This window comes from Hyla sarda, chromosome 2, assembly GCF_029499605.1.
Source record: "Hyla sarda isolate aHylSar1 chromosome 2, aHylSar1.hap1, whole genome shotgun sequence".
Taxonomy (NCBI): Eukaryota; Metazoa; Chordata; class Amphibia; order Anura; family Hylidae; genus Hyla; species Hyla sarda.
The window spans coordinates 149,976,941-149,984,653 of record NC_079190.1 but is presented as its reverse complement, the minus strand read 5'-3'; the positions used below and the strand labels follow the sequence as shown (position 1 = coordinate 149,984,653).

General features: G+C 41.8%; 1 non-coding gene across 1 annotated transcript; it reads right to left on the bottom strand.

Moving 5' to 3' along the window:
* Positions 1-3,450: 3,450 nt before the first annotated feature.
* On the bottom strand, positions 3,451-3,641 carry LOC130359896 (U2 spliceosomal RNA). Its single transcript, XR_008890495.1, has one exon. It is a non-coding gene; the product is annotated as a U2 spliceosomal RNA (small nuclear RNA).
* Between the last annotated feature and the right edge of the window lie 4,072 nt (positions 3,642-7,713).

The window sequence follows — 7,713 nt, the reverse complement described above, 5'->3', positions numbered from 1 at the left end:
TATTCAACCACTATATGTTCTACTCATGCTGCCGCCAACTCGAGGCTGTGCCATTCAGCCACTATATGGTCTCCTCATCTGCCGCCAACTCCAGGCTGTGCCATTCAGCCACTATATGTTCTACTCATGCTGCCGCCAACTCCAGGCTGTGCCATTCAGCCACTATATGGTTTACTGACACTACTGGGCCTGGGACATTACCTACAAATTTTTATGGGAGCACTAGCTACCATAAATCTTCAATTTAAATTTTAAAATTCATCTCAATCTTAGGGATTTTGAGGCCCTATGGTCTCCTCATGCTGCCGCAATCTGCAGGCTGGGTCATTTAGCCACTGTATGGTCTACTGATTCTGCTCAGCCTGGGACATTACCTACAAATTTTTATGGTAGCACTAGCACTAGCTATCATAAATCTTCAATAAAAATGTTAAAATTCATTTTTTAATCTTAGGAATTGTGAGGCTTTATGGTCTCCTCATGCTGCCGCGAGCTGCTGGCTGTGTCATTCAGCCACTATATGGTCTCCTGCTGCTGCCACCAATTCCAGGCTGTGTCATTCTGTCAGATTATAATTTCCTCATGTGGCGCCATGTGACTCCTTGTTAGTTTGGGTTTTGTCGTCATACAGAATTCGTTCAAAGTAAACACTGAAACATTAAACTTGGGAATCTAATATAAATCTTACATTTACATTTTTAAAAATCGATGTCATCTTTTCAAGACTGAGTCCCTATGGTTGTCGCTGTCATATTACCTCTGGTATTATCACAATAATCCCATGAAAAAGCTTACAGTGATAACAATGAACCATAACTGATTAAATGAAACATTCGCACTTTCACAGTCAGGGGGGCGCTGAGAGGTAGGGGCTAGAACAGGTGGTATCTCACCTGGTGGAGGACCTCCAGCTCGATTTTCAGATACAAGTACGAGATTTTTTATACTGCAGCCACTTCTAGCTTTATGCGCCCACTTATCCAATGGCACAAAGAAGCTGAATGTGCTCCTGCCCAAGTTTCTGGTACTGCAGTCCTTCCTTTTCAATAGGACAATCAGAGAATTGAGGTGCGCTGAGAGGCAGGGGCTGGAACAGGTTGTAGCTCACCTTGTGGCGCACCGCCAGCTCGATGCCCACCAGAATGGGTAATCAAAAAATTAAAATAAATTCAAATTAAATTAAATAAAAGTTACATAAAAAATCTGCCACATCCAGACCCTCTGCGGCAGTAATTCTAATAATGATGCCTGTAATTTTCATGTCATCGTGTATGACAGTATTATTTTACTAACACAGCACACTCCCTATGTGTGTTAGGACAAAGCAAAGTGTTCTACACCCCTATTGAGGCTCTCTGTAGGCCAGAAATAGCCATTTTTAATACAGATTTGCCGCAAATAAATTTGGACCAAACCAAATTATTTCGGAAAATTTGGCAAATCATCCAAATCAAATTTTTCAAAAGTTCGCTTATCTCTAGTTCTGGCAGCTAAAATCTTTTGCAGACATGGGGTGCATTCGCTCCATTTCAGAAGCTTTGTACAAAAATTTTAATGTTACCACTTAATTTGCAAACATTTATGCAAAACAAATATGGCATTAAAATACTCATTATATCACTTGGTGAATAACTTGAGGGATCTTATTTTTAAAACGTGGTTATTTTGGGGGGATATTTCTTATGTTATGCCACTCTCAACTCCTGCAGACCCCCATTCCTGCTGTCTTCTTCCTACTACAACTACCACCAGTCCGCTACCTCTTACTGTACGCTGGATACTAGAACTCTTACCAGTCCATCATCACCCACGTTATACTGGATACTACAAATTTTACCAGTCCACTATGTCCTGAAGTACGTTGGCTACAACTACAACCAGTCCACCAACATCTAATGTTGTTAGATGTTTGCAAATTTGCAAAAAAAAGCCAACTATTTACCATCTATTGGGTCTTCACATTTCACTTTTTTTTTTTTTTTAAAGTTCCTGTTGCTACTCCCAAAAGAATAATTTTGTACAACTTATTTTACATTTTTAAAATTGACAAAAGAGATTTCTTTGGATGGTTCTTCACTATTTTGAGACACTGTTGTTAACCTATGATGACTCACAAAAAGGGATAATTTTTGGAATGCTTGGAAAAAGCCATTGCATCTTTCGATACTTTTGTGTGCATTTAAACACTGGCAAGCATCTGCCAACAATCAGGGATACTTTATCCACCCATTCAGTGTAGCATCAGAAAGAGTGCTCAGAACAGCATGCAGCGTTACCACCCTAAGCAATAGTGTTGCTCGCGAATATTCGCAATTCGAATATTATTCGCGAATATCGCATATTCGCGAATTCGCGAATTTCGCGAATATAGCGCTATATATTCGTAATTACGAATATTCTTTTTTTTTTTATTTATTTTTTCTTCTTCACAGTACACATCACAGTGATCATCCCTCTCTGCTTCCAGCTTGTGTGGTGTAAAGAAGGCTCTAATACTACTGTGTGAGACTGGCGTGCGAAAATTCGCATATGCGAAAATTAGCATATGCTAATTTTCGCATATGTGAATTTTCTCGTATGCTAATTTTGTATATGTTAATTTCCGCATTCGCAAATTTTCGCATATGCGAAAATAAAACGAGGCTATAACGAATATGCGAATATTCGCGAATATATTACGAATATTCGTCCATATATTCGCGAATATTCGCGAATTCGAATATGGCCTATGCCGCTCAACACTACTAAGCAAACAAGATTGTCTGTCAAATAATGCTTATTAAAATAAATCAGGTATGGATCAGTGTGGAATTTTAAGCTTCTAAGCAAGATGCTACTGATTAGACAGTACTACCACTGGCCCTGCTGTCTGCTGGCTATTACAATTCCCACCAGTCTTCCACCTCCTGCTGTACTTTTGCTACTATTTCTCACCATTCCACAACCTCCTGCTGTACACTGGATACTACACCTCCCACCCTTGGTGCTACAGCTTCTATCAGCCAGGCCTATACATACACAACTCATTTTTTCAACCTTTTGTATGACAGAGTGAACAATTTCTCAAATAACTAGAAATGTGAAAAAACAATCAAATTAATGAGAAACATAAATAAATAAGGTGCATTTTCCTATACTTTTTTCACCTTCACCTATATTTACATGGGACTCCTATAGTACATTAGGTCCAGTGTGTTGGATTTCTATCTTGATGAATATCTTTTGTTTCAAATGGAAACTTTCTTGTCTCTTATGAAAATCACAAGCATGATGGCTGCAACGCCCCCTCCCATAGACTTGCATTGAAGGGGAGTGTCCTAAAATCACAAGGGGGCGTGGCTGACCCCCGCAGTGCGCACACAGCATTCGGAGCTAAATGTTCAGAACACAGCCAGAACACTGGCCAGTGGAGTACCCCTTTAAAATCAGCTGGTGGCAGGATTTTAAACACATTTGTAAATTACTTCAAAAGGTACTGCCATATTGGGTCAATGCATAGGGCGACTGATGCAAGCTTAGAAATCAGCCCCAATTCTCAAAAATCTATTTACTATACGGTCCCCAGATGGGGGACTTTTCAGATATTAAAGTGATAAGAACAGATACTACACTTGATCTTAGCCAAAAGGCCAAGAAGCGATATCCCCAAATACATTTTAAATAAAAGTAATCTATTTTTAAGAAATCTATTTTAGAAGTCTGTATAACTTTCTTGCACCAGTTGATTTAAAAAAAAAATTTTTTTCCCCCCACTGGCGTACCCCTTAAATTCTCATGCATATGTTTAAAAGGGGTATTCCAGGAAAAAACTTTTTTTTTATATCAACTGTCTCCAGAAAGTTAAACAGATTTGTAAATTACTTCTATTAAAAAATCCTAATCCTTTCAATAATTATCAGCTGCTGAAGTTGAGTTGTTGTTTTCTGTATGGCAACAGTGCTCTCTGCTGACCTCTCTGTTTGTCTCGGGAACTGCACATAGTAGAAGAGGATTACTATGGGGATTTGCTTCTAAACTGGGTGGTTCCCGAGACACGTGTCATCAGAGAGAACTTAGACAGAAAAGAACAACTCAACTTCATCAGCTCATTAGTACCAAAAGGATTAAGATTTTTTAATAGAAGTAATTTACAAATCTGTTTAACTTTCTGGAGCCAGTTGATATAAAAAAAAAAACGTTTTTTCCTGGGTAACCCCTTTAAGGTATCTTTTATGAAGTGGGAATGTTTTGCTAAGCATTATTTTATTTCATAGCTGTGATCTATTTTTGCAAGGATTTTTTTATCTTTAACCTCTTCAGGACATAGGGCGTATGGATACGCCCTGAATCCCGAGTCCTTAAGGACCGAGGGCGTATTCATACGCCCGTGGGAATTCCGGCCCCCACCGCTAGCCGGTTGGGGACCGGAGCCGGATGCCTGCTGAAATCGTTCAGCAGGCATCCCGGCATATCGCCCAGGGGGGTCATTATGCCCCCCCATGTCGGCGATCGCCGCAGATCGCTGGACAATTCAGTCCAGCGATCTGCGGCGATTCCGGGTCAATCGGGTCTCCGGTGACCCGGTGACCCGGAATTACTGGCTGTTCGGGGCCGTCTCTGACGGCCCCGAACAGCCAGAGCCTGCAGGGGTGAGGTGGCACTGGTGCCACCTCACGATCGCCCTGATTCGTCGGCTGGATTACCGGCCGACCAATCAGGGCGCCTGCTGCGGGTGTCACTCCCGCACCCGCTCAGCCCCTCTTCTGGAGGACGTGAGCGGGTGCGGGAAGACGACCCCCGGTGCTGGGGACCCCGATCCCCGGCGCCCCTGTTGGGATCGGGGCCCCAGGAGCAGCTGCGGCGGCGGGACTGACCTGCAGCGTCTGGATCGTTGGAGGTGAGTGACAGCCTCCTGCTGTTGCTTAGCAACAGCTCCCAGCATGCAAAAAGGGCATGCTGGGAGCTGTAGTTATGCAACAGCAGGAGGCAGACCACCACAACTCCCAGCATTCCCTTATGGGCATGCTGGGACTTATGGTTTTGCAACAGCTGGAGGCACATTCTTTCTATGGAAAAGTGTACCTTCAGCTGTTGTATAACTACAACTCCCAGCTTGCACAAACAGCTAAAGTGCATGCTGGGAGTTGTAGTGGTGCATCTGCTGGTTGCATAACTACAACTCCCAGCATGCCCGTTGGCTGTCGGTGACTGCTGAGAGTTGTAGTTTTGCAACAGCTGAAGGCACACTGGTTGTGAAACTCAGAGTTTTTTTTTACCTAACTCAGTGTGTCACGACCGGTGTGCCTCCAGCTGTTGCAAACTACAACTCTCAGCAGTCACCGTACACCATGCACCATACATGCTGGGAGTTGTAGTTTTGCAACAGCTGGAGGCACACTGGTTGTGAAACACTGAGTTAGGTCACAAACTCAGTGATACATAACCAGTGTGCCTACAGTTGTTGCAAAACTGCAACTCTCAGCAGTCACCGACAGCCAACGGGCATGCTGGGAGTTGTAGTTATGCAACAGCTGGATGACCCCCCCCCCCCAATGTGAACGTACAGGGTACACTCACATGGGCGGAGGATTACAGTAAGTATCTGGCTGCAAATTTGAGCTGCCGCAAACTTTCTGCTGCAGCTCAAATTGCCAGCGAGAAACTACTGTGAACCCCCCGCCCATGCGACTGTACCCTAAAAACACTACACTACACTAACACAAAAAATAAAATAAAAAGTAAAAAACACTACATAAACACATACCCCTACACAGCCCCCCTCCCCTCCCCAATAAAAATGAAAAACGTCTGGTACACCACTGTTTCCAGAACGGAGCCTCCAGCTGTTGCAAAACAACTCCCAGTATTGTCGGACAGCCGTTGACTGTCCAGGCATGCTGGGAGTTTTGCAACAGCTGGAGGCACCCTGTTTGGGAATCACTGGCGTAGAATACCCCTATGTCCACCCCTATGCAATCCCTAATTTAGGCCTCAAATGCGCATGGCGCTCTCACTTTGGAGCCCTGTCGTATTTCAAGGCAACAGTTTAGGGTCACATATGGGGTATCGCCGTACTCGGGAGAAATTGTGTTACAAATTTTGGGGGGTATTTTCTGCTTTTACCCTTTTTAAAAATGTAAAATTTTTGGGAAAACAAGCATTTTAGGTAAAAAAAAAAAATAATTTTTTACATATGCAAAAGTCGTGAAACACCTGTGGGGTATAAAGGTTCACTTAACCCCTTGTTACGTTCCCCGAGGGGTCTAGTTTCCAAAATGGTATGCCATGTGGGGTTTTTTTGCTATCCTGGCACCATAGGGGCTTCCTAAATGCGGCATGCCCCCGGAGCAAAATTTGCGTTCAAAAAGCCAAATGTGACTCCTTCTCTTCTGAGACCTGTAGTGCGCCAGCAGAGCACTTTTCACCCCCATATGGGGTGTTTTCTGAATCGGGAGAAATTGGGCTTCAAATTTTTAGGGGTATTTTCTGCTATTACCCTTTTTAAAAATAAAATTTTTTGGGGAAAACAAGCATTTTAGGTAAAATTTTTTATTTTTTTTTTACATTTGCAAAAGTCGTGAAACACCTGTGGGGTATTAAGGTTCACTTTATCCCATGTTACATTCCCCGAGGGGTCTAGTTTCCAAAATGGTATGCCATGTGGTTTTTTTTTGCTGTTCTGGCACCATAAGGGCTTCCTAAAGGTAACATGCCCCCCAAAAACCATTTCAGAAAAACGTACTCTCCAAAATCCCCTTGTCGCTCCTTCCCTTCTGAGCCCTCTACTGCGCCCGCCGAACACTTTACATAGACATATGAGGTATGTGCTTACTCGAGAGAAATTGGGCTACAAATACAAGTAAAAATTTTGTCCTTTTACCCCTTGTAAAAATTCAAAAATTGGGTCTACAAGAACATGCAAGTGTAAAAAATGAAGATTGTGAATTTTCTCCTTCACTTTGCTGCTATTCGTGTGAAACACCTAAAGGGTTAAAACGCTGACTGAATGTCATTTTGAATACTTTGGGGGGTGTAGTTTTTATAATGGGGTCATTTATGGGGTATTTCTAATATGAAGACCCTTCAAATCCACTTCAAACCTGAACTGGTCCCTGAAAAATACTGAGTTTGAAAATTTTGTGAAAAATCGGAAAATTGCTGCTGACCGTTGAAGCCCTCTGGTGTCTTCCAAAAGTAAAAACTGATCAATTTTATGATGCAAATATAAAGTAGACATATTGTATATGTGAACCCAAAAAAATGTATTCGTAATATCCATTTTCCTTACAAGCAGAAAGCTTCAAAGTTAGAAAAATGCTAAATTTTCAAATTTTTCATCAAATTTACGGATTTTTCACCAAGAAAGGATGCAAGTATCGACAAAAATTTACCACTATGTTAAAGTAGAATATGTCACGAAAAAACAATCTCGGAATCAGAATGATAACTAAAAGCATTCCAGAGTTATTAATGTTTAAAGTGACAGTGGTCAGATGTGCAAAAAACGGTCCGGTCCTTAAGGCCAAAATGGGCTCCGTCCTGAAGGGGTTAAATCACTAATTTAATTAGTAATAGAATTGTGTTACATATTATATTGTGTTATTTAATAACACAGTTTATATGTTTTGATATTTTTCTACTTTTGGTAACAAAATATAATATCTTGCAATACATCTCTCACTCAAGAAATGTCTTTACAGGAGTTTTTAAGAGTACTAGTTTCATGAAAGCTTG